Genomic DNA, 26,786 nt, shown 5'->3' with positions numbered 1-26,786 from the left:
TTTTCTCATAATTTTTGATGTCCTCAAACTAGTGTGAAATTACCCATCTTCACAGGTTGGTCCGAAATTATTTCAAATATGATAGGCAGTGTTGTAAAGTTCGCCAAAAATTGTAGAAAAATCGTATGAAAACATACGAGTAGTCATTTTAAAGGTATAAACCTGAAATGTATCCATGTAAAACAGTTTTGAAAAATACTTCCATTTAGATGGTCAAAACAGTCCGAGATTGGACCAAAACTTTTCTATCAAGAGCTGTTTTGTGAGTTTAGTTTATAAATCTTTGAACACAACACTTATTTTTGCTATATAAAGTATAAAAATCCCAGATCTACATGTTTACATGTAATAATTGTGATAAAACATACTTTTCTCAAGATGCATATGAAGATCCTAGTGATAAACTTCAAGTTTCTTAACATATTTTTAGATTAGTGAAGTAATCAACACATAATCACCAAATGTTTCAAGAAAACACACATAATCATGCATATACACATAGATCTACACAAATAAACTTGTATTCTCCCCAAAAAAACAAGTAAAAACCAAAAATAAGGGGGTATGAACTCCCCTTTGCTTGGATGTTAAGGTTAAGAAGAAGAATGGAAGAAGATGATGTGATTTTTGGTCCTAGCAAGCTCCTTGGGAGATTTTTTTTTGGCTTGAATGGGTTCAAGGATGATGATTTTGGTGAAGAATCCTCTTGATGCTACACTCACAAACTCAAAATTTTGGAGGAAGAAGAAGGTCATCTAGAGAGGTTTTTAGAGGTGTTTGAAATGAGAATGGAGGTGGGTGGTGAGGGTTTTGGCCGAGAATAATAAGAGAAGAGAGAGAGACATGGTGAGGTGATGTTTGCATGGAAGACCACCATGCAAACATGAGGTGTCCAATGTACAAATTTCCTCATTTTTCCTTTTTTTTTGTCTAATAAGCTTAATGGATAATGGGTAATGGGCCAAAAATTTAGGCTTAAGAGAGATGAGGATGAATTGATTTGGCCCATTATTAGTCTTGTTCGAATTTACGAAGTTTAATAATACTTTTCAGCCCACTAAGCCCTTATTAAGGGTCTCGGCCCAATAAGGTCCATGAGGAAGGTGTGGGCCATTATAGGCCCATTAAAGCCCAAAATACTATATCTTAATGAATGTGAGTTCAAATAGGGCCCAACTTAAGACTTTTAGCTTAAAAGAATTAAGTTAAGGGTTTATTGGCCCATTAGGACCAATAAAGAATTCATAGTCCATAACAAACTTAAATCGGAATTTTTAGAGTTTCAAACTCTTTGTTGAACATGAGAGATGTATTTGAATGAGTATAAAGTATGAGATTTGCTTAGAGTACCAATCGTTATACTGGTTGAATGATTTTATGAGAGTAGAATTTCTTAGCAAAAATGCTAGTCGTGACACTTATGAACTCACCAACTTTATTGTTGACACTTTTTCTAAACCACTTGTATTTCTCAGAGAATCGGTAATTCAGGTAACGACCAGCTTTTGAAGAAGGAACGCTATGCCATTTATTATCAAACATTTTAAACCATATTTTTGTAATATTCTTTTGGAAACATGTATAACGCAACAATGAACGTTTTTATTATATATATGATGGTTGTTTTACTTTCTTTACGATATTCAATTGTTATGGTACTACGTGAAGTCATCCACCCCCAAATGTTTCCGCCATTCAGGTTTGGGGGTGTCACAATAGACGTCACTTTTTGTTCAGTGACCCATCGCTTAAGATTGTAATTGAGCATTCTACCCAACAAGTAGTGGAAGCGATTGAACGTTTGATCAAGTTTCTCATCAGGTTTTTGAACAAATGAGCCAAACTTAGACTAAAGAGTTGTTTGTAAAGATTTTTCTATATCTACATCTCCATAACACAACTCATTCAATCTATCCCATATTTTCTTAGCAGTAGTACATGCACTTACGAGACGAAAGGTATCCGATGGAAGAGGAAACCGTATAATTATCATTTCCTTTATGTTACTCAATTGCATATACCTTTCATCCCGAGGAACATTAGTGTGTTCAATAAGAAGTGCATTGTAATCAGCTAGAGTCTTGATAACCTTCCTGATTACAATGTACGAAAAAGTCTCATGAGTCATCGCCTTCCATACGGTTGAACCATGTTCTTCAATACCAAGAATATAGTCCTCAAAGTGCAACGCCTAGACTTCATAATCATGAGGGAAGTGGATTGGAATCATGGTTGCGGATCCGATACTACTAGATATTGAACGATAAAGTATGAGGATCTTCGTTCTACATGATGTCAAACATTCACAAAAATATGAATATAAAATCATATGTGTAAAACAAAACTTCGAGTTTTAGTGTAAAAATCACAGATTCAGATCTGACGTCTACAACCGATAGAAATGATAGAGACGAAAAGAACAGATCGAAGAAAAACACAAAACCCTAATCGAACTCAAGAGAAGAGTAGTGACTTAGTTACACTATCTCCTGCTCTGATACTAATTGCTAGAACAATAATTACTTATATTGATAGAATCGATTGTGTATAACGTGAATTAAATGACAAGAATAATGGTCAAAATAGTGTCAAATGCTTTGATTATAAAAGCTCTAGAAGAGTTCAATGAGAACTTCTCTGTAAGAGCTAGGTGGGGCGACAAAAAGGATCTGCCCTAAATGTTACATGCTTACACATTAAATAGTCTAACCCTAGAACATAAGCCATGAATGGATAGGCCCAACCCGATAAATAAGACTATTCTAGTATATTAATTTGACACCAATACTTTGATAACCTAGCATATTTATTTGACACCAACACTTTATAGCACTAACCATTGATTTGAATAAAGAAATCTAACATGTTTACTACTTTCCACTTACTTATATTAAAGTAGCTATTTAACTATATATGTTAAAGCTTTTTTTAGTTAATATGCAGACACTCCATGGATATGCTAAAGCTATACTTTTTCACCATAATTTTTTTTAATTGCAGTTACAGCCATAGACAATTAAGATAAATCAATAAGACTTAGATATTGGTCTGTCTTTAAAATCCAAAAACTACAAAAGACATTTTTTATCAAAGGGAAATTTTCAAGTAATGGATATATACTCTACTCTTGGAAATGTACTTTGTTTTTATCCATAATAGGATTTTGTTATCAATATAAGTATTATATTTTATTTGTTATATATTTTTATTATCGATTAAAAAGATCTAAGTACATTTCTATTATAGGTAAGAAGTTATAAGTATGTTTATATTATGGGTTGCAAATTGCAATTACTGCTATAAATGTTGAAGTTTGTAGCTATTGTGGGCAACATGTAAAGCACAATGTTATTTTCTATTGCATATTGTTGTTATTGATAATTTTTTTTAAGTGTGTAGATTTTATGGGTAAGGAAATGAAAGTAGATAGCTATTAGAGGTTAAGAATGAAGTAAGTGTTGGGTTTTGAGCATTCTAACACTTCCTAAGTGTACATGCAACCCTAATAACCTTGAATCTATGTTTTCTCTATATACATGCAAATTTCTTTTTCAAGGTTATTTCCTAACTAGCATGGCATGGGGATTACATAAAACATAAAGAACTAGTAGAAATACATACCTTGTTGCGCTTGGATTCCTTCAAGACATTGTGAGCCTAGCACCCCAAATGTTGTGCCTCAAATGCTTCACACAACACTACAACCTTGGAATAACTAGAGAGAATATTTCTACACTCCAAAATCGGCTATGCCCTCACAAGAATACTCTAGTGCCAATTTTGCATGCTATAGGGTTTCTTTTATAGTGTGTCATAATTAGGAGTTACAAATGTAAACCCTAATTTTCATGACTCTTCATTTCTCATGACCCATGGGTTTGTAACTCCTATGGAATATCCATGGAGCTCCATATGGTTATAACCAAACCCATAAAACATGGATCATTAATCCACCATAAAATAATTGATGATTGTCATAATCAACCCTATATATTTAATTAGTCTCACTTTGATCACCAAATTAATTCTAGATTAATACTTGATCAAATACTAATTAAATAATACTATTATTAATATATTAGAACTTATAATATATTAATAATCATAAGTGCCTTATTCTCTCATTTAGTCTATCCAAGTACTGCAATGCCATGCAACCCAAATGGACCATGCCGGGTCGGGTCAAGTTCATACCAAATAAAGTTATGGACTTAGACACTATATCCAACAGTTTCCCACTTGGATAAGTCTAATAACTATATTTGCAAATACGACTTCAAAATCCGACTACCAATCGTAGCTCTTTCATAGTCTCTCGGAACTGAGATGATGATGATATGCTATTTAAGATAAGTGATCATATAATCCTCTGTTCTCATGATATCAGCCGGACAAACACATGGAACATGGTCTTACTTATTGTCCAACATTTGTTTCTCGATATCCGATTTGTTTCAACATAGAACTAAATTGAACACATCAATTAGGTTCTGACCGGGCCCGGTACATAGGTCAAAACCAAATCATCGAGGGGCCCAGATATCGCTTCTATTTCTAGAAGGAACAGATAAACTTCGACTGATATGCTTGTACTAACTACTTGTTGAATTATTCACAAAGGCACGTTTTATAACATCGAGTTACCAATGCGTTTTCGTACAATCAATGAATAACCAACTCATAGTCAACAACTCATATCTCTAGGTTTGAAGATTTATATGATATTACCGTCTCATGATCACTCGAGATAAATTCCATGAAGTGATGCAAGTGAGTGTGGGTTGAATCGAATACTCAGCCCTTATGAGTACTCATGAATGTTGTAGCAACCATTGCATTGTCGAAAGCAATTTAGACAAATCATACAAGCCAAATTCATGATAGTCTTGATTCATATCTACTTCCAACATATGACTGACTGTGGATGGTTTGAATAATATGATATATTCCATAACATATTTATTCTGGAAGTCAAAAGATGCAAAGTGAAACACAAGAATAATACTTAATCCTACATGGCCCCAACACTTGGGTGTAAATAAAACAACTTTTATCTAAACACCATATTGATTACTCATTATTTATGTTTCGATTAATCAACTTTATGCTTGAATTAAAACATTAGTTGTCCCATGCTCCAAGCACGTACACTATGTTTTTCCAAACAACAATTATGCCATACTCCAAGTATGCATACTATGTTTACATATGGTCCTCTCTTTGTGAAATAGATCAATTGTCAATATTCCAATGATGCTCATTTCACAATTCCAATCCTTGTTGTAAATGCAAGAATACCAAACTCTTGCCATTTACTGTAATCTGTTAGATTCTAAACTTATATGCAATGATCCCCTTGTAACGACTATGCACAGAAGTCACAGAGACTTGGCAACATACATTACAAAGTATTCCAATGGGAAACACTTTGATGGAAATGAAGTCTCAAATTCAAAGTACATTCCTTTGAACATCCTTCTTAGCATTAAGTTCTTTAATCTTACACAGATTCAAAGAATAACTTCCACCTATGGAAACAATTCCATATTACCATTTTGACTATCACTTCTAAACAAGAGTTGCCTCTTTACAAAATATGTCAATATGGTCCTTACTCTATACTTCTAATTGTCCATTAGCAACCAATCTTTGGTAAACCTCAGATTGTCCTTGACAGTTTTGCTTAATCACTTTAGTCATTTCCAGTTCTATTCCTTTTTCCATCTTAATGCCCTAGGCATTTGGAAAATTTAGAATGGATGAATATTATAGCACATATAATCAAACCTATACCCAAAGCATATGGGACATGATTTATGCTATAAAATTTTTATTTGCCATGTTCTCAAAATTCAAACTATGAAGCGGGATGCTGTAATCATAATCGAATTTTGGGAACGCAACATATATAGAATTTCCTTATGTTGAACCATTCCAGCATAACATTCATATATATTCTTGACTAAAGTAGATTAAATTCTCAATCTAAGCTTGTAGAATTGGAGTGAAGTATAGAATCCTCTCCCTTAATTATAGCAAAACAACTTTCAAAGAAACTTGAAACTTTTGTTTTTTATAAATAACATTGCTAACTTGCAATACTTAACATAATCATCATGCTCCCACTAGCATAATGATTACCAGCATAACACTTTATGCTCCCACTAGCTATGACATGTACTCAGAAATCAACTGGACTTCTAGAAATCAATACTTTATTGACTTTCTTACCAAAGTTCATATTTCTGATACTAGATTGCTTTGATAAGAATTTATCAAAAACATACACCTTTCCTTAGATAGCTCACATGTTTGTCTAGCCTTTTGCAATTCTCACTAGTTAGTGTGCCGGTTAACCACGCACGCTCCACTAACTATATTAGAATGCAAATATCACAACCGCTATCTACTTAAAATCTTCTTAGTGGAAGTGTTTCCTTACCATCATTTTCATTAATCGAAGAGAAACCTTATGACACTTAGATTTTATGGTGTATGTGTTCTTTTCCATGTGAATTTTGTCAAAACCATAATCACATGACTAGGTTAGTGACACTTCCAAATTCATATGGACTGAACTTGTGCAATATTAATTTCTTGCCACCTGGTAGCACAATGCCCACCATTGCTTCCGGGTTGTTATGCAAACAATTGAGAATTCATAGAACTCACAAGCATAATCAACTTTCAACTGGAATAGACATAAAAATAAGAACACGATAGGTTACAAACCTCAAGTCGTGGGCTAGTGATTAACAAAACTCTTGATTAGTTCTTGAAACTATTTCAGAATCTTTTAGACTCCCACTGTCCTCTTGACATATAAGACTTATCTTTGTCAAGAACCATTCCTTGACAATACAAATATTCAAGAGCTAGTGCGGATTCTTATCAAGTTAAACGCTTCCCATAATTGGACTTAGTTGGTCTTTACTTTATCCAAAACATCACAACTAACCAACCTCAAATGTACAAGAGTATGACACATCTTACTCTACATTTGATAAGTGTTATAAACTTTCTAAAGATTATTTCACTCAATGGCTCAATCTTGGAGTATGACTCTAAGATTTGATGTATGATTTATCTTTTCATTTAACCATTTCAACAACTCATGATTCCTCTCCTTAGCCAAACAAATGAACTAAGGTGTCTTTAGAGGATCAATTGTGACATGGTTTCATATTCACTAAGATAATCATAAAACAAAATACACAAGTACTCTCCCATCTCTTAAGATTGGAGAAACTTTTATCTTTCTGCCTTATTTGATTCTTCTTATTCATTCTGCCATACATTGAAACTTTTCTAATGTTTCAGAATTACACTTAAACTCGTAAGCATAACCATATTTACTAAACTTTAGTAAATCATAATGAATAATCTTATCTACCTTTGTGGTGGACCTAACTAGTGCACAACTTAATGTACCCGATCCGTTAGTCCTTCGCTTGAATCACATGCGAATGTGAACAAGGAATTAGTCTTAATTTACCAAAGATGAAATTTCTCATTCATCACACAATACAACTTGCATGATTCCAAGTTTCTATCCAAATGAAACTTAGGTGATGAGAATCTTTCCTTATTTGGTAAATTATGACACTACCACTAATGAAAGAATCAAATCCATTTACCCATATTGCTTATCAATGGAAACATATAAGCAACAACCTTTTTCACAAATGCCATTGTAAGGATACTTAAAGTAAATAAAATCAAAACCATTTTCTTTTATTGTAAAACTTTGCAGAAAACTTATCCTTACAATCCATATGAAAAACTTGTTGTTATCTATTCCTAAGCAATATATCATAACTCTTAAGTAACAACTCAAAATTCTGATCACCGAACCATGCAATCGAAATCCATCTTCACGATCAGAATCAACATATACTTTCTTTAAGTTTCTTCACTCTTCTTTGATTCTTAAACATCAATATGTGACCCAGTCACATCATGCAATAAGAATCTCAGAATAGAAACTTAATAGAGTTAGATAATGGACTTTACCTAAAGCAGAGTCAAACATTTGACTTTACTATCCTTATGGACTTTTAGGTAAATTTGGCAGCTTCGCAACCAATTCCCTTCCTTTGGCAACAAAAACATATGGACTCTTTGGAAACGGTATACGAGACTATCACAGAATTAGCCGAAACTTAATAGAGTTAGATAATGGACTTTACCTAAAGCAGAGTCAAACATTTGACTTTACTATCCTTATGGACTTTTAGGTAAATTTGGCAGCTTCGCAACCAATTCCCTTCCTTTGGCAACAAAAACATATGGACTCTTTGGAAACGGTATACGAGACTATCACAGAATTAGCCTTTCTCTTTACCATTTGGTCAACCGAGTTGACTATGGCCAATCCCTTTCAATTGGGAATAGAAAGATTTTCTGGACTTCCAGTGTTACCATTGTCAATGTCCATGGAAGTTTGGGAAGTTGATCTTCCAATCAAATTTTGCTTTACCAATGCTCCAAATCATTGCTGATTCAGCATCATCAAGCAAATAGGTAAGATCATTACGGGTCATGTCGTGATCTGTCATCAGGGAGTGACCAAGTCAACAGCCAGCTACCTTGAGACTTCGACACCCGACTCTCCCGGCTTGTCAATATGTGACTTAATCTCAAAGACCTAAGCACATATAGACTTTGTTTGCCAATAGGGATTGAGTGACTTAGAACTTATCATGTCTTGAAACTTGTGGGATAGGCAGATTTATTGGAGTAGGTGAAGGAAGTGAAGTATGATTTTCAGTCCCACTAATGCACAACAAAGGGATTGATCTTTCACCTTGATTGCCATTCGGGATATCATCTTCATTAGGAAGCTTCTTCCTAAGATTTGGGAAGACCATAACTGTCTAAACTAGACATCTATAATGGGAGAAATTCAAGTTAGTCGATTTAAAGTCCTTAATATAACACCCACTATGAAATATTAAGGCTAGGACCCAATAACCTATTTATAACTGGAAGAGGGATGTCGTAATCCAAATTATAAAATAGTTAAAGGTAGGTAAATGACGATTTACCAATTTCCACCATGAAAAACGAAATATAAATAAGTTTTAATTGGATTTGAAACTCCAAGATCCTTTGAGATACATTGAACTTTTCAATGGCATGTTTGAATCTCGAATGTGCCCTCTCAAGTTTGTGACTGGGATGCTGAGGATCACAAACAAGGTGTGAATAACCATACAAATTGACTTGGTACCCTTAACAATATTACCTAATCGATGTGCCGGTTAACCACACACGCCCCACCGATCTATAATAAAGTCAAGTTACCCTTTGCCACTCTTACTAGTCCATGTTAGTGTGCCAGTTAACCACACACGCTCCACTAACGACTTAGTAAGGTACAAAGTGTAATTTTATGGGCTAGCACCAATTTCACATTTTCCTAAAGTAACTAAGATTGTGAATTTATAATGTATAGTTACTTTATAACGCATTATACTTTTAATGAGTATTTCAAGTCGTATCCTACCCGTTCGGCTAACGACCCTCCACCGATCAAGGAAGCGGTGAGTGAGAGTGGACACCCATTAAGTCACCATTTTATAGGCAACAACCTTATACCCCCCTTATAGACCGGCTTCGTGAATGAGGCCTACTAACGGTAAGAACGACATATTCTTATACGTATCTATATAATAAAATTATAATAATAGTATAATGGTGTATTTTAAACATTTAAAATACATGGTGGTTTAATCTATTAATTAAATTATACTCTTAATTTAATTAAACTTAAACCATGTCTTTATGGAATTATTAACTCTTTTAATTAAACACTTTAATTAATTTAATGAAGTCCATAAAGTTTGAATTTTTTTTTTAACCTTTAAAAAAAAGTTTGGAATTAAAGTGTAAGACTTTACAAATTCCAAAACTTGAGGGCAAGAATTGAAACTATTCCAAGTCTCTTCAATTTGTAACTTATGAGTTTTAATGGTTCATAAGAATGAAGACTCTTCATTTTATGAAACCTCTTTAGTTCTTTAAACTCAAATTAAATAAGTGACCTTTGGTTATCCATAACTTGAGCACAAGTTATGGACACCATTATTGCCATTAAGATCATGAATTAAACACACATGGAGGTTACACATAATTCCTATGATCTTCTAAAAACTCATAAGAACACAAATTCATGCCAAGCAATGTTCAAGAAATCATATAAACATATATAATACTTGAAAATTAATAAAAGTCATGTAAAATGGGTTAACATAATCATTATCATTTTGAAAAAACAGATTATACAAGTCTAAATCAGATTGGGATAATGATTTTAATCCATTTCCAGCAACAAAACACGAAAAGACTGCCCAACACGCACCTACTCGTCGAGTGCATTATCCTACTCGACGAGTAGGATGAATTTGTTCATGGACTCGGCGAGTCCTCCCCATGAACTCGGCGAGTCCAGTCGTCAATGAGCAGATTTTTCGTTTTGTAAGCAATTTTGCATCAAGTATACGGAAAACAACCCTAGGCTCTGATACCACTGTTGGGTTTTAAGCATTCTAACACTTCCTAAGTGTACATGCAACCCTAATAACCTTGAATCTATGTTTTCTCTATATACATGCAAATTTCTTTTTCAAGTTATTTCCTAACTAGCATGGCATGGGGATTACATAAAACATAAAGAACTAGTAGAAATACATACCTGGTTGTCGTTTGGATTCCTTCAAGACTTTGTGAGCCTAGCACCCCAAATGTTGTGCCTCAAATGGTTCACACAACACTACAACCTTGGAATAACTAGAGAGAATATTTCTACACTCCAAAATCGGCTATGCCTCACAAGAATACTCTAGTGCCAATTTTGCATGCTATAGGGTTTCTTTTATAGTGTGTCATAATTAGGAGTTACAAATGTAAACCCTAATTTTCATGACTCTTCATTTCTCATGACCCATGGGTTTGTAACTCCTATGGAATATCCATGGAGCTCCATATGGTTATAACCAAACCCATAAACCATGGATCATTAATCCACCATAAAAGAATTGATGATTGTCATAATCAACCCTATATATTTAATTAGTCTCACTTTGATCACCAAATTAATTCTAGATTAATACTTGATCAAATACTAATTAAATAATACTATTATTAATATATTAGAACTTATAATATATTAATAATCATAAGTGCCTTATTCTCTCATTTAGTCTATCCAAGTATTGCAATGCCATGCAACCGAAATGGACCATGCCGGGTCGGGTCAAGTTCATACCAAATAAAGTTATGGACTTAGATACTATATCCAACAATAAGTTGCTTGTATAGGTAAAAAATAAAGTCCATTGCTTTTCTGGTTAAGGAATTGTAAGTATGTTGTTATTGTAGGTTGCATATCGCTATTATTGGTAAATAAAACTTGAAATATATTACGAGTTAAAATTAAAGTACATTACCTATTAGTAAAAAGTTGTGTGTGTTGTTATTTATGAAATAAATATTGCCAAAAATATTTTTACTTTCTAAAACATTTTAGGTGGGAAGAATAAGGAGAAAAAATTAGCAATGGAACAAAAATTTGGACATATTTTTGATCGGATGAAATAATGATTAGGTTAAAAGGATGCAAGTGTACAAAGTTCAAATCGATTACAAACTTCTACTTGTGAAACTTTTGGTTTTCAGTATAAAATTTAAGTAGTTTTAGTTTTTGTTGTTACTAACATAAAACAGTTTCTAATCAAGTCGATTGTAAATTTGTTTGTCTAGGTTTTTTTTTTCATTTTGGTTAAGCATGTGTGGATGTTTGTGTCTTTGTGCTAGTTCGAATTTGAATTTTGTGACTGCATTTGTAATTCTTAATTAATTTTGATGATCAGGTAACCTTATAGAAGGATTTTTGATGATGTAATATATTTATAAGAATTGATGTAACTATTGTATTTATATTTACTACATGTTTATGCATTTTTATATATTTTTATCAATATTATAATCACAAGTTTTAAATTCCTTTATTATAACTTTTCTTTAATATTAAACATACATATGAAATTAAATTGTGACCATCAATTACTAATAGTTATATGTATTTTTGTTTTAACATGTTCATTATTTATTTTTAGACATAGAAAAGTTTAAATCGTAAGAATAAAATACTTGTCTAAGTTTTTTTTATTTATTTTAAACCATCACATTAAAATATTTATAGTTGTATGTGTTTTCTTATTGAACAATGACCTAAAATCAACGACTATTTTTCATGCTTTTTTAGCATAACCACTATATACTTTTTTGACACACGTAGTAATAAAAAAAATATCATAATAAAAATAGTTATTGTACAAGTATTTTTTTTCGTTTAACCGTGACCATAAAATACCTACAGCCGTACGTTTTTTTTTTCTTAAACAATAACCATAAATTACTTATAGAGGATGTTTGGATATGGAAAAAAGTGACTGTTTATTGCTTATTGTTTATTCTCACCAGAATAAGCTAACTTGAAGTGTTTGGATAGGAAGCTTAAAAAATCAACTTATTATGGTAGGAATATGCTAAATAAGTTGATTTTAATAAGCAATCGAGGAATGCTTATTGTTTATTGCTTATGGTGGTAGGAATAAGCTAATCCAAATACTTTTTTAAAAATTTCTTATACCCACTGCAATAAGCTAACAAACAATAAGCTAATAAGCAAAAAACATATTTATCCAAACACCCCTATAATCACATGTTTTTTCTTTAGCATTAGTATTGTTTATTTAGTAATAGACATAATCAATTAAAGTGAACCATAAACTACTAAAAACATAAATTGTTTTTATTTGTCTAAAAGTTTACAATGATTACGGTAAAAGAAGAAAAAAAAACATATGTTTGTTAGTGATTTTTTTTCTTTAGCATTAGTATTGTTTATTTTCTTTACTATGATCACTGTAAAATTTAGGCACGTATAAAAACATAAACTGTTTTTATGAGTGTCTAAAAGTTTACAATGATTACGATAAAAGAAAAAAACATATGTCCGTAAGTAGTTATGTACGTACTATTATTATAATCAAAACAACGACCATAGATTACTTATTGTCACTATTCTACTTTCTTTTACTAACTAGCTAAGAAAAACCATACATTCGTAACACAAATATGTTATGTGGCCATATATATATATATATATATATATATATATATATATATATATATATATATATATATATATATATATATATATATATATATATATATATATATAGGGATAGGGAATATATATTACAGCCTCACCTAAGCTTAGGTACTAAACCTCTAAAATATGTCGTTTTAACATGCTAAATATACCCGGTTTGGTTTCACTTGGTAATATATCATTCTCCATAACATTTCTTTCTTTCATTATCGTTTTATCATCTCCGTTTTGTTTTCTCAATTATCGTTTATTACTTCATCTAAGTGAACATTACTAAACCCTAAACCTAAACCTAATCCCTAAATTTAAACCCTAAACACTAAAGCTAAACCCTAAACCCTAAATCTAAACACTAAACCCTAAACCCTAAACTCTAAACCCTAACCCTAAACCCTAAACCCTAAACCTTAACCCTAAACCCTAAACGCTAAAACCTAAACATAAACCTAAACCCTAAACCCTAAACCCTAAACCCTAAACTCTAAACCCTAAATCCTATTGTGTCGATCTTGAATTTACATCTTGAAGTATTAAACGTGAATCCATTAACCGTAATCTTTATATAGTAAAACAATGTATTTTCAAGAGGTTTAGTACCTAAGCTTAGGTGAGACTGTAATGTATATTCCCTTTTCCATATATATATATATATATATATATATATATATATATATATATATATATATATATATAGCTTTTAGCCACATCAAATTCATGTGGCTAATTCAATTCTATGATTTAGACACAAGTAACTATTTCATGTAACCATATACTTATCTATTGCCTCATATAAAAAGAATCACAATGACATTCCAAAAATCAAATAAATATCATGGCAAATTGCCACATTTGGTCACAAATATCGAGTTTGACTAACAGTTGTTGTCACACCCCCGAACCAGACGGCGGAAACGTCCGAGGGCTGTTGTGACTTAATTGAATACCATAACATTGAATATATATGAAACATAACATCATTCGTCACCATGTATTAATATAGTACAACTGGTAATGTTTACACTGAGTACATTGTTTTAACATTACATTCCCAAAAACAAATGGTTAGGTTCATAGCTAAACAAACTGCAAGCCATCACTGAGTACATTTTCCTTTGGTTCACTTGTTACCTGAGAATACAAGTATTTTGAAAAATGTGAACATATGGAAATGTTGGTGAGTTCATAAGCGGTATTTGAAAAGCAACGTTTTGTATTATTTTGAAAACCACCAGAAAATCCGATATTTTCTGAAAAGAGTTTCTGAAAAGGTTTGTGAAGATCCATATGTATGCTTGTTTGTTTCTAAAAAAAAATGTTCACTAAACTTGTGTACATTTCGAAACTGTATGTATTGTAAAACCCTAGGAAAACCCGACGTTTTCCTAATACTTTGAATTCGATGTAGTTGTAGAGCCATCGTGGCGTGTGAAGTCATTGATTCCAGGCGACGTCGGATTATTGCGCATGGTGAATTGCTATAAACACGCGTTACACAAACGGCCAGTTTACAACTTATACTAATGATCCCGTAGGCGTCATCAGTATTATTCACGTAATCCAACCGCGCTGACTTCTTGTAGTCCCACATCCGAAGAGAAAGAGGGCACGAAGACCTCGGTAACTCCGTTAGCCGGTTGGGGATAAAAAAAGAGTACGAAGGGCCCTTGGCCCACTCGCATGTGAATATCCGACTTTACTAGCAGTACCAAAGGACCCTTGGGGACCAATAGTAAAAAGCCATTGAAAGTCCTTTTACGCTGTGTTGGATCATGTACGACCCAACAACTCGTAAGGTTGGAGTCTTCGGGCCTAAATATCAGGTCATTGGGCTAGCTAGGCCCAACAAGCAAGATTTTACACTTTGGGGCCCAAAGATGGTGCGTCGACGTCTGTGCACTCTCACGTGTGTATTGAATTCCCAAATGTTTCCGTGTATGAGTCGAGTTATTGTCGTGTTAGTAGTTTCGGGTTTGTCATTGATTCGAGATCGAATCAATTCGTTTGATAACGATTTTTGGTGTTGTTGTGTAATATAATTTGTCGGTAGTCGTAGTGCCAGTGTTTGATCACAACGGATGTATTGAATTAACATTTCAACTTTTCTGTTACAACCCCTCTTTTTGTTATAAATTTACTTTTTCAACCCTTTAAATAAATAAATTTCCGATTTGGTCCTTAAACCATTTTTCTTGACGTTTTAACACCAAAACTTATTGAAAGTGATATTTTTCAGCATATTTTTAGTTGAAAACAGTTTTGGTCCCTGAAAATACAGTTTTTTCGGTTGAAACCTTCCTTTTTCGCAAATTTACACTTTTGCCCCAAATTGGAAAATTTTTGCAACTTTGGTCCTTTTTAATTATGAAAAGCATTTTTAACCATAGAAAAGGACTTGGGACACTTGTAGTCCACTGTTTTGCAGAAAAATATAGTTTTGGCCCTTCAAAACAGAAAATTTCGCATTTTGGGCCCTATTGGGCCAAAAATGTCATTTTTAGCCCATTAAGCTTGAAATTTATATTTTCAACCCTCCAAAAGAGTATATTTCCAGAAAATACTTTATTGAAACTGTTTTGACTCTTCTCAACCATCAGAATTCGTAATATGTCATTTCGGGCCCTTTAACTTTATATTTTTAACATTTTATGTCCAAAAATTGAGTTTTTAGCCCAAAGAAGATGTTATTAAGCCACTTGGCTATTTTTCTTGGAATAATTTGTATGTAGAAATATAATTGATGCTAGTATCATTTAACCTAAAGTATATCTCGATTTTTAGGGGCTTATGGTTAGATCCAATATCATAAACACACAAAAACACACATATAAGCATAGAAATCATACAAGGCATACAAAACACATATAGATCTACACTTTCACTTGTATTCCCCCCCCCCCCCCCCCCCCACAAAACTTATAAAATAGAAAGATAGGGAGTATGAAGCTCACCTTTGGATGTGCTTTCGGTTTTGGAGGAGAAATGGAAAGGAAATAGGATGATTTTCGGCCTAAGCAACCTTTTCTTGATGATCTCGAGTTTGAGAGGTTCTAAGACACAAGATTATGATTTCATATGAGTTAAGAAGAGAGTTTTGGGAATAAGAAGAAGTCTAAAGTGTGGATCCAAGTTTCAACTTACCTAGATGATGATCTTTGTGGAAGAACTCCCTTGAATACCTCTTAGATCTCGAAAATTTGGAGAGAAATGGAGAGAGTTCCATGAGAGAAAAGATGAGTGAAATGTTTGTGTGTGTGTTTGGGATTCGGCCAAGAGGGGGAGAGAGGAAAGAAGAGAGTGACTTTGACAAGATAGATTCTTGGAAGTATGAGTTGCATGCATGGAGACCCAACAAATAAAAGTGAGGTGGCAATCCAAAGTCAACTCTTCCTTTTCCTTGGGCTTGGGCCGAGAATGGAGAGGGAAGAAAGGATTTTTGGGCTTTTTGCCCCTAAGCCCAATATTAGAGTTAGTTTGGGTGATCATTGGCCTTATAAGATAAAATTATGATTTTTATGCATTATTAAGCTAGATTAGGTTAATCATGGATCAAAGCTTTTAATTCATTTCATTCTAGGCCCAAAATGACCCAAAATGTTGAATTAAATTAATGTGGGTCCAATTAGAGACCATTTAAGGGTTCTAAGCCCATGATAGTTAAATTGGAAGCTTATTGGTCCATAGAGTCAAATAAGGAAGTCCTAGTCCAAAATGGACCTAATCAAGAACTTCTAGGGTTTCCAATTGCTTGATGTAGTGAATTGAGGTTTAGTTTTCCATTGAGTAAGCATCATACATGCTCTTGAGTTTTTGAATTCAACATTTACTTGAGTATAGTGATTACAAGACACAAAATTTTTAGTTGTGACAGTTGTCATGTTTTTCATATAAAATAGTGGCTAATGTTTTTTAAAAATTATACAATCATCATTAGGCGTGATTTTCACTACTGAGCATTAGCCACACCAAAATCAAAAGTATCATAGTTAGATAAGTTTATGATTCCTACAAGAATAAGAATATGATTCTTTCGTGAATAAATCGTGTGATACCTTCGGGAATAACATTATATCCCCGAGGGGAAAGAGATGATGACTCCTTCTGAGGATATAGATAGCTAATTCCTATGAGAATGAGATTGTGATGGTTAGAAAAGATAGCTAAAAAGTGCCATGACTGGACACAAGGTAATGAAGTTATTTCAAGAACTTAGATATAACTTGTGAAGGATTAAAAGCGAGGAATCCATGAGGGATTCAAGAGAAAAAGAAAGATGAAGGATCCACGAAGAATTGTAAGAGATACAAGTAAGTCTGGCTGAGAGTACCCAAAAAATTTAATGTAGTTTCCCTTAGAAGTGAATAAGATTATAGTATAAGATAAGACCGTTAGGTGTAGTTGATAATCGAATGCTAAGGCATTAGAAGTTGCGAATTGATAGATTATATTTCATTAGTGTAAAGGAAAGGCATGCCAAGGGTAAGAGATGAGAAAAAGCAGAGTATAACTATGAGAAGGAAATTCATGGAGAGAGGCAGGAGTAGATACAACTAAGATAAGATAGAGTATGAAGAAAGAATGGAGAGAAGAAATGAGAAGAGCATGCAAGAGATAAAGTAAGAGAAGATAAATATTATATAAGGTATGAGATAGGGGAGATGAGAAGTCAAGAGAAAGGATTAGAAGAGATAGGCGGATGAGAAAGAATAATAGTGTATGTTAATAGAAGAAGAGTTTAGATTGCAGAGTATGAGAAATATCAAAGAAGATGGTTAGAGTATGGAAAGATATAAAGAGAAAGAATAAGTGTAGATAAACATGAAAACATAAATCGTATAACTCACCAGACATTGTTGTCTGATGTTGTAGAAATGTTTCTTGCTTTGCTGCTTTAGGTAGTAGTTGTTATATGTGAGAAGATAGGTGCACAAGGACCTTGATAACTAGTAGTATTATTTCTTTCTATATTCCTTTTTTCTTTAAAACATGCCTATGATATTATTATAAACCCAAATGTAACCATGGATGTAAAGTGTTTATATTCGAATCCGCATTTTAGTAGATGACTCTAATAATTACATAGTTAACTAGATGTAGAAAAATCGGGTTGTTAGAAAATACATTTTGAAAATTGCTTGATTTAAAGTCCAAGAAAGAAAGGTAGCTCACTCGTCATGCTTATTTCAAAATTTATGCCTATCACAACATCGAACTCTTGACTCAGTGCATTATTGGTTGAACCAAAAATTATATCATCAACATAAACTTGAGTGATGTAAGAGTTTGATGAATAGTTTATTATCAATCATACTTGTTTGTATCTATTCTTAAAAAGATAAGTTGTTAGCGTGTTATCCACGCCCTTGCAGCCTGTTTCATTTAACAAAATGCTTTGTCAAGTCAGTAGACATGATCACAATAATCTTTATTTTGAAAACTAGAAGGTTTCTTAAGAAAGACTTCTTGTTGAAGATCACCATATAGAAATGAAAATTTGACACTAATTTGAAAAACTTTATAATTTATTTAAGAAGCATTCATATGCCAAAAATAATTGAATTTCTTGCTATCTACGTATGGAGCAAAGATGTTGTCATAGTCTAAACCTTCAAGTTGAGTAAAGCCTTGAACAACAAGTCTAACTTGATTTCAAATGACATCCATCTTCTTCCATATTATTTTGATACAACCAACATGTATCAACAACTGTTTTACCCTTACGATGATGAAAACGTGCCAAAAATTATTCCTCAAATTCATGCAGTTCATCTTGCCCGACCTTTATCCAGTCTAGATCCTTCAATGATTCATCAATCTTATTTTGCTCTATCAGTGAAACAAAGTTAACAAAAGCGCAAAACTTGTTTTTTGATTTGATGACGAGTGCAAAAATGAGTGGACACTTCTCCATTGACTTAGGAGATAAGATGATCTTTTACATTCCGTAGATTTGAACACTTCACCAACAGAGTGAGAATCAATGATACTAATGGAATTTGAAGTGCGAGAATTAAAAGGTTCTTCATTAGCTAAATCCATCATTGAGATGAGTCACTACCTTTGACCCGGTTCTCTCATTTCATTATGATGACTAGATTTGACCTTCAGATGACATTACAAAAACATACGGAGGGAAGACAACAGTGTATAAGGATAAATACATCACAAATCAGCAAAAGAAAGAGTGAGTAGATGGATTAAGTTTATTGTGTCTCTTATGCTTTCTTCGATATGATCTTCCACTCTCGGACAGAGATAGGCAATCGGGTGAGATCCGTGAATTTTGTTTTTGATTATGTTGTTTCGTAAGTGAAGGCTTATGGTGAATCAGTGACGGAGGCAATGTAGAAGGAGTGGGGTGTGTATACCCCACTTCATTTGTATTTTTCAATATTATTTTTTTAAAGGTGATCCCCCTCTTTGACTTTAGACTGCACGCACTACTTCCATTGAATACCTAAACCAGGTTTTCTTCTTCACTTTTTTAATCTATCTTCTTCTTTCTTTTTAATCTATCTTCTCCTGAATCAGGTGTCGACTGGCCGACTGCACCTCTGACTTCCAACCTCCGCTTCTCTCTCTCTCTCTCTCTCTCTCTTTCTCTCTCTCTCTCTCTCTCTCTCTCTCTCTCTCTCTCTCTCTCTCTCTCTCTCTCTCTCTCTCTCTCTCTCTCTCTCTCTCTCTCTCTCTCTCTCTCTCTCTCGGTAAATCACTACCTTTAAATATACTTTGATTTTATTAGACAAAATTTATTTACGTTGGTTTAAAAGCTTCTATGTTGGTTTGTGGAATTGTTATTCTTATTGTTTATTAAAATCAGTTAACTTTTGGTTGTATTGTGAATTTTTGGATTTTTGTGAGTAAATTCAAACAATGTCAGCAGTGATGTGTAATTGGAAACTTTTAATTTTTGTTGTGGGATCAGTGGGTGAGTCCATAGCTTGTTTTATTATTGTTAGCTGGAAAAAATATATAAAAATAAATAATAAAAAAACCTTGAATAATATATAGTTTCTTTGGTTTGTACCATGTATGCATTTTATAAATTTGATTTGTTTCCTAATTAAATATAATAGATTGCTAATTGAGTTTTATTATATCAATAAATTATAAATTGTTAATTTCTATTAATAGGTAAATGGAAAGATATCTAAAAAGATGGATTTGCAAAGAACATATCCAACCTTCCTAAAGTAATGGCGGAAACCAAGACGCATCAGTTCATTTCTTTGATTTATCATTTGATGAAATTGTCGTTGGTTCTGCCGGATGGAACTGTAAAGGTGGAGAGATGTTTTTCTGCGATAAAGTTTATAAAGTCGGATTTGCGGAATAGGATTTCGGATGATTTTCTAAATGATTGTGTTATTTGTGCGGTTGAAAGAGATGGATTTTCAAAGATTACAGATAAAAATATTATCAAACGTTTCATAGCTACGTGTCATCGTAGATTTTAACTCTAAAATGTCATTTATTTGAAGGTTTTAATGTTATTCTACTTTTTGATAAAAAAAAAATATTCTTAATTTCAACTGGTAAGCCATCAACTATGCACCCTACTCAACTTGGCAGGATCGGCCAATGTAAATGAAAAAATCTGATTGACTCGTTGGTTTGATTTTTCTGATTTTTTCCAGCGACTAGACATGCAATCCCGCCAAGTGAATGTTGTTTTATTTTTCCTGTGGGTTTATTACTCCAATAAAACATGTAACTGTGAGGGGTTGTACGTTAGTCCTAGGTGGCTGGTAAGCCTCTATTTATATGGTTCTTTTCCTGTAATGGAATAGAGGAGGAAACAATGGAAGGAGGATCAATGAGTTTTCCAGCGTTAACTCCGGCTAAGTAAGAAGAAACCACGCCATAATTTCTTTGTTTTGTCAGGGTGCAACTTTGGCGTGAAACATGAGTCGCTGGCACTGCTAAGGAAGATGTACAGTAGGTAATGATATATGCGCTTTGACTTTTCCCAGTTCAAACAGTTAAGTAGACAATTCCATGGGTTTGAGTTATTGTGCTAACTAAATACTCAAGTTGGATAAAAGAATATATGAGCAACACCTAAATGAATTATGGACCGCATGTGGTGCTTCATGGAATTTGATAATATTGTTTCCTACACATACATTAACTTATTTATATGATAAATTGAATGGTGATGTTATAATTATTTGCCGTAGAAATTAGTTTACTAGAAGTGATTTTATAAAGGAAATGATATATGGTAAGGGGAAATTGATTAATCTAACCACATATTAGTATAATAGTATTAGAAAGATAAAAATCTTATTTCCAGAAGCTAAGCATTCGGACCGGAATGGCTAGTCCGGAATGGTCGGTCCGAAATTGTCATTCCGGAATGGACAATCTGAAATGGTCAACCCGAAACTGTCAGTCTAGAATGTTCACCCCGAAATGACCAATCCAGAATGGTCAGTCAACTAGCCCAATGATATATATATATATATATATATATATATATATATATATATATATATATATATATATATATATATATATATATATATATATATATAAAATAGTATTGTACGCGCGAGACGGCGACGACTATTTGTTTATTGCTGACAATTAGTTTTCGACAGAAAATTAATTTCATTGGGCGTTCCAAAAAAATCAAAGTATGTTGTTACTTTTGGTTTAAAATATAACTATATTGTGAGAAGGACGAAACTTTTTTTTAAGAGAATAGTTTTATTTGGTTAAATAGTTTCAGAAACATAACCTATTATGAATAACACTGCAATGCTTTATAACATAGTTTGCTTTAGGGTTTACGGTTTATAAATTAGAGATTACAATTTATAACATATCTATATATCGGTTTATAAATTAGAGATTAGTGGTATGCTTATAGGTGGTGTTCTAGTTTGATTTTTATGTTTTATCAAAATATGAAAATGAAAAACAGTTATCATATGTGATGAAAAAATCTCAAAAAACCTTCTATGGAAAAGAGGAGTCAGCTAGCAATATCATTTTGGCCACAAAAAATATATATTATCTGTAAATACGAATGATATAAAATGATTATCACAAAAGGTTAAATTTTATAATATTTAGTTAAAATATAAATTTTATGTACTTTACACTTTAAACTATAGTACACCACATATATAAAATAATTGTAAAATGCATTAAAATACTACGAACCAACTCCATTCTAACTTCTGGATTTCCAACTCTTTCATGTCTTTGATCTTTTCCTTCAGTTTGTCTTAAATAAGTGAAAAAACATTGGGTAAACATCATTACTTGAATCAAACAAATGTCGTCAAGGAGAAGAACCCTAAAATTTCAAAATAACCTTGATATACTAACAATTAGCGTCGGTCCAAGACTATTTGAGGACCGGAGCAAAATAAAAAATAGGCCTTTCAAATTGTTTTTATGAAAGATGACTAAGCACCTAAAAAAAATTATTTATTAAAAAAATTTTGTACAATTGCTCGTGGGGGATTTCCAGCCTAAAGGGGAAAAAAAGTACTGTGGGACAATCTACAAGGGTCAAACAACCTAATAATTATTTATACAAAATAAATAAATAAATAAATAAAATAAACCTAACAACTATTTATATAAAACAAAAATAAATAAATAAACATGCCCTGAACCCTACATTAACATATCACAGAAAAACTAAAAAAATTACATTTACTAGCTCTTTTGATTCAAAAATCAAAATTATCAATTGTCTGTATTTTTTCGACTTTTCACTTCTAGACATGCATTTTCTGGGAAACATATCAAACAACAATAAGTGATAGCAAATTAACAATTGCAGATAAGAGATTAACAAAAAGTATATACCGAGACAAGGAGATTACCTGTTGTAGGGATGATTGTGGTATTGGCTGTTATAAAAAACTCTAAGCAGTTGTAAAAGGGCCTAATACAGCTGCAAATCATGATTCATGAAGTATAGAAAACCCGAAATTAAGAAGATTAACAGAAACTGAATTTAAGCAAATAAAGTTCAAGAAATGTCTCTAATGTACACAAATTAAAACAATAAAACATGATTTCTCCACTAACCTTCACAACTTCATAAAAAATCTAATTTCACAAACAAAAGGAGATTTCAAAAATGCTAGAACTTACACATAATCATAATCATATTATCATAAGTCGATTTTGTCTCTAGACCTCAATTCCGAATGACCGCAACTTGAAATTTCCAACAATTAGGAAAGAAATAGAAGTGACATAATGATGGTAACTCTCGATTCCAGTCTCTAAAAGGTTTGAATTAAAAAATAAATAAAATAATTTCCCATTCATTCATAGATTCACTGGTGCTATTTCAGAAAAAGAAAAACAAAAATAAGAAGGAAAAGATCGAGTTTTACTTTTGTGAAATTGTGAAAAGAAGTATAAGACTATCGATTGACTTAGATCTTTAATAAGAAATAGAAGAAGATCAAATTGTGAGCTTCTAGAGAAGTGGACTGTGTCATTTGCATTCTCCATGAAAATTGATTTTGAAGAGTTAGGAAGCCCTGGAAATCGGAACTCGGATGCATGCTTACTTGCACCTGCTTCCGCTCCCGGATTACAACTGATTAGAGTATTGGACTTTAAAAAATCAATCTGCCATGCTTAAATTTAATGGGCTGTTATTATATAATCCATATTGTAAGTCCAAAATAAAGGGCATTTGGCTTTTGGCGGCCCGGAGCTGTCGCCCAGGCTCATGGGCCGGCCCTGTTAACAATTATTCAAGTTAGGAGCTTGAATACATATCTTAGAAAAACACCATTAGATTAATTTTCATTTCTAATTCTAATTCAGAGGGTGTTTGGAAAGGGAAAAAAGAGGGTGCTAATTGTTTATTGCTTATTCCCACCATAATAAGTTAAGTTTAAGTGTTTTGATAGATATCCTTAAAAATCAACTAATTGTGGTAGGAATAAGCTAAATAATATGATTTTAATAAGCTTCCGCCCCCCCCCCCCCCCCCCAAAGAAAACTACATAACCCATTATAGGTAGGACCTTTTCCTCAACATATATACAAATACTACATTAATCTAAAAAAGCTTTTACAAAATACCCAAACAAATACAATGAATATCATAATACATAACTTTTTTGAATCAAAAAATAAAATGTGGCATTTCTTCATAGTGATTTTCTTTATCAACATGAATATTTACATACCACACCTAACTATTACATATTCAACATTTACACTACACAATTAGAAATTTATCAACAAAAAGAGAAAGATGGATGTTAGGTAAAATATATATCCCATACCCATACCCATACCCATTCTCATCTCTGTATCTCTTTATTTCCTTTATTTTTCTCATATCTCAATGGGATTAATTATGTGGTGAGGGTGGTGGTGGTGTTAATGCGACTAGTGAAGGTCTATATGATCGTAATTAGAGGGTAGGTAGTTGAGGTTGGCTGTAAATGGTTATTAGATCTATGGTTTTCAGAAATGGTTAGGATAGTAGATTTGGGTGGTAGAAGGCAAAAGAATGATAGTTAAAGGTGGCTCAAAACAATGGTTGTTGAGGTTGTCCGATGGTAGGGCGTGTGGCAATTTTTTGAGACGGGAAAGGAGTTTGGTGGCTTGAAAATGACATCATGTGGTGGTACTTAACATAAGATACTTGTTTTAAGGTGGGACAGTTAGCCGGTTGGGCTTAGTGGCTGCGATGGTGTTGTGACGGTGCAAGGCGGTGATGTTGTAGCTACAAGCGGTGGTGTTGTAGCTGCAAGCGGTTTTTAGGGTTTCTAGAGAGAAGAAGTGAGAGTGAATAGGTTTTTTAGCTACCAAGATCAGGTTGGAGTTTTAACATTTTATATCAAGGGAGTAGCGGCGATGGTGCTGTGATTATGCAAGACGGTGATGTTGTAGCTGCAAGCGGCGGTGTTGTAGCTGCAAGTGGTTGTTAGGGTTTCTAGAGAAAGGAAGTGAGAGTGATTAGGTTTTGTAGCTACAAAAGTTGGTTGGAGTTTTAGCATTTTAGATCAAGGGAGTAGAGAGTTGTTTCTAGAGAGATTAAACTTTAAGAATAATTGATAGTAATATTGGTTTATATAATGAAAGAGTAGGTTTGTTTTTCTAAACCTTACATTTTGATTAGCTGATTTTCCTTCCATTCCATCTCCATGTCATTTTCAACTCCACCTTTTACTCTTTTCCTTTGAACTATTTCACCTTCAACATTGATAGCGTTAAATAGAAAAAAATAGTAAAAAACACTGAATCATATACACAAACACTAAATGAAACCTTACCACATATCCAAACTTTTATAAATGAGGTTTTGTAATTCTAAGGCATGTCATAATGATTTCCTCAACTGTGTAATTTTTTGTATAATATAGTTCATATCTGCCTTATCCAGTCAATCTCCATCACTTACCACATCTACATTCAACATCTCATCATATTCATATTCTTCATTGAACCTTTTTTGGGGTGGTACTATATTTGAGGTTTCACCTCTTTCAAACCAGCTATGAAAGCCACCCTCACCTCTAGGCACCCCTCCACCACCTCTGGGCACCCTACAACCTCTTCTATACCCCTTCTCCCCCTTTTACCACATCTTCTCCATTGGGTTAGACTAGGGCCCAATCTTGGTATTCATATTTTCTTTTTGGGTTTAGGATCAGGTTCAACATGTGGATTTTTGTAGCTTTTCTTGTTGTGTCCCTTTTGTTGATAGTTTTAACATTGAATAGTTCTAAACTTTGTGGACACTTATGAGAACTTGTCATCCCAATTTGAGACATGACTTTACCTCTTCACAGTAGGCCTGCCTGGCATCCTGTAACATCCCAAAAATATGACCCAAATTTTTTTGTTTAAATAGTAGTAAAAATCATATGCTATTTGTCATATCATAAAGACCATGTGTCAAATATCTCAACTCATAATAAAATGTCGTGAAACAACCGTATCCAATTAAACTACAAATCAAAACAAACTCCCATGATAAAGACTGAAGCTGTGGTGTGTGCGATGCCATCATCCCGAGCTCTTCCCCTTACTTGCGGAAGTACCTGAAACCAACACTAAATTTGTAAGCACGAAGCTTAGTAAGCTCCCCCAAACTACCACATACCATACAATAACATATAAACACGCACTTGGCCTTGCCCACTGCATCGGGCCGAAGCCCGAAAACTGCATCGAACTGTAGTCTGAAACTGACTGGGACCTTGTCCCCTGCATCGGACCGATGTCCGGAACTAACTGCATCGGACCGAAGTCCGAAACTAACTGCATCGGACCGAAGTCCGAAACTAACTGATCGTAGCATAGCATAAAATACATATCAACTAGCATAACACACATGATCATAAACTCATATACTACATACTACGTCAGGCCGTAGCCCATAACATATAACACATAAATCCTATCTGAGCCACGAAGGCATCAAACACACTAACAACTGCATCGGACCGAAGTCCGGAAACTGCTACTTAACTAAACCGGTCGACATTGTGTTCTTAGACCCGTTCCTACTGGAAGGAAACTCACCTCGTAGCCTAGCTGCTGAAAGGATTGCTCCGGAATCTATCTGCTGCGTCTCCGGTTTCACCCCGGCTACAATATCCATGAG

Source organism: Lactuca saligna, chromosome 3, assembly GCF_052625555.1.
Source record: "Lactuca saligna cultivar CGN05327 chromosome 3, ASM5262555v1, whole genome shotgun sequence".
In the NCBI taxonomy this organism is placed as follows: Eukaryota; Viridiplantae; Streptophyta; class Magnoliopsida; order Asterales; family Asteraceae; genus Lactuca; species Lactuca saligna.
This window is presented reverse-complemented; position numbering follows the sequence as displayed.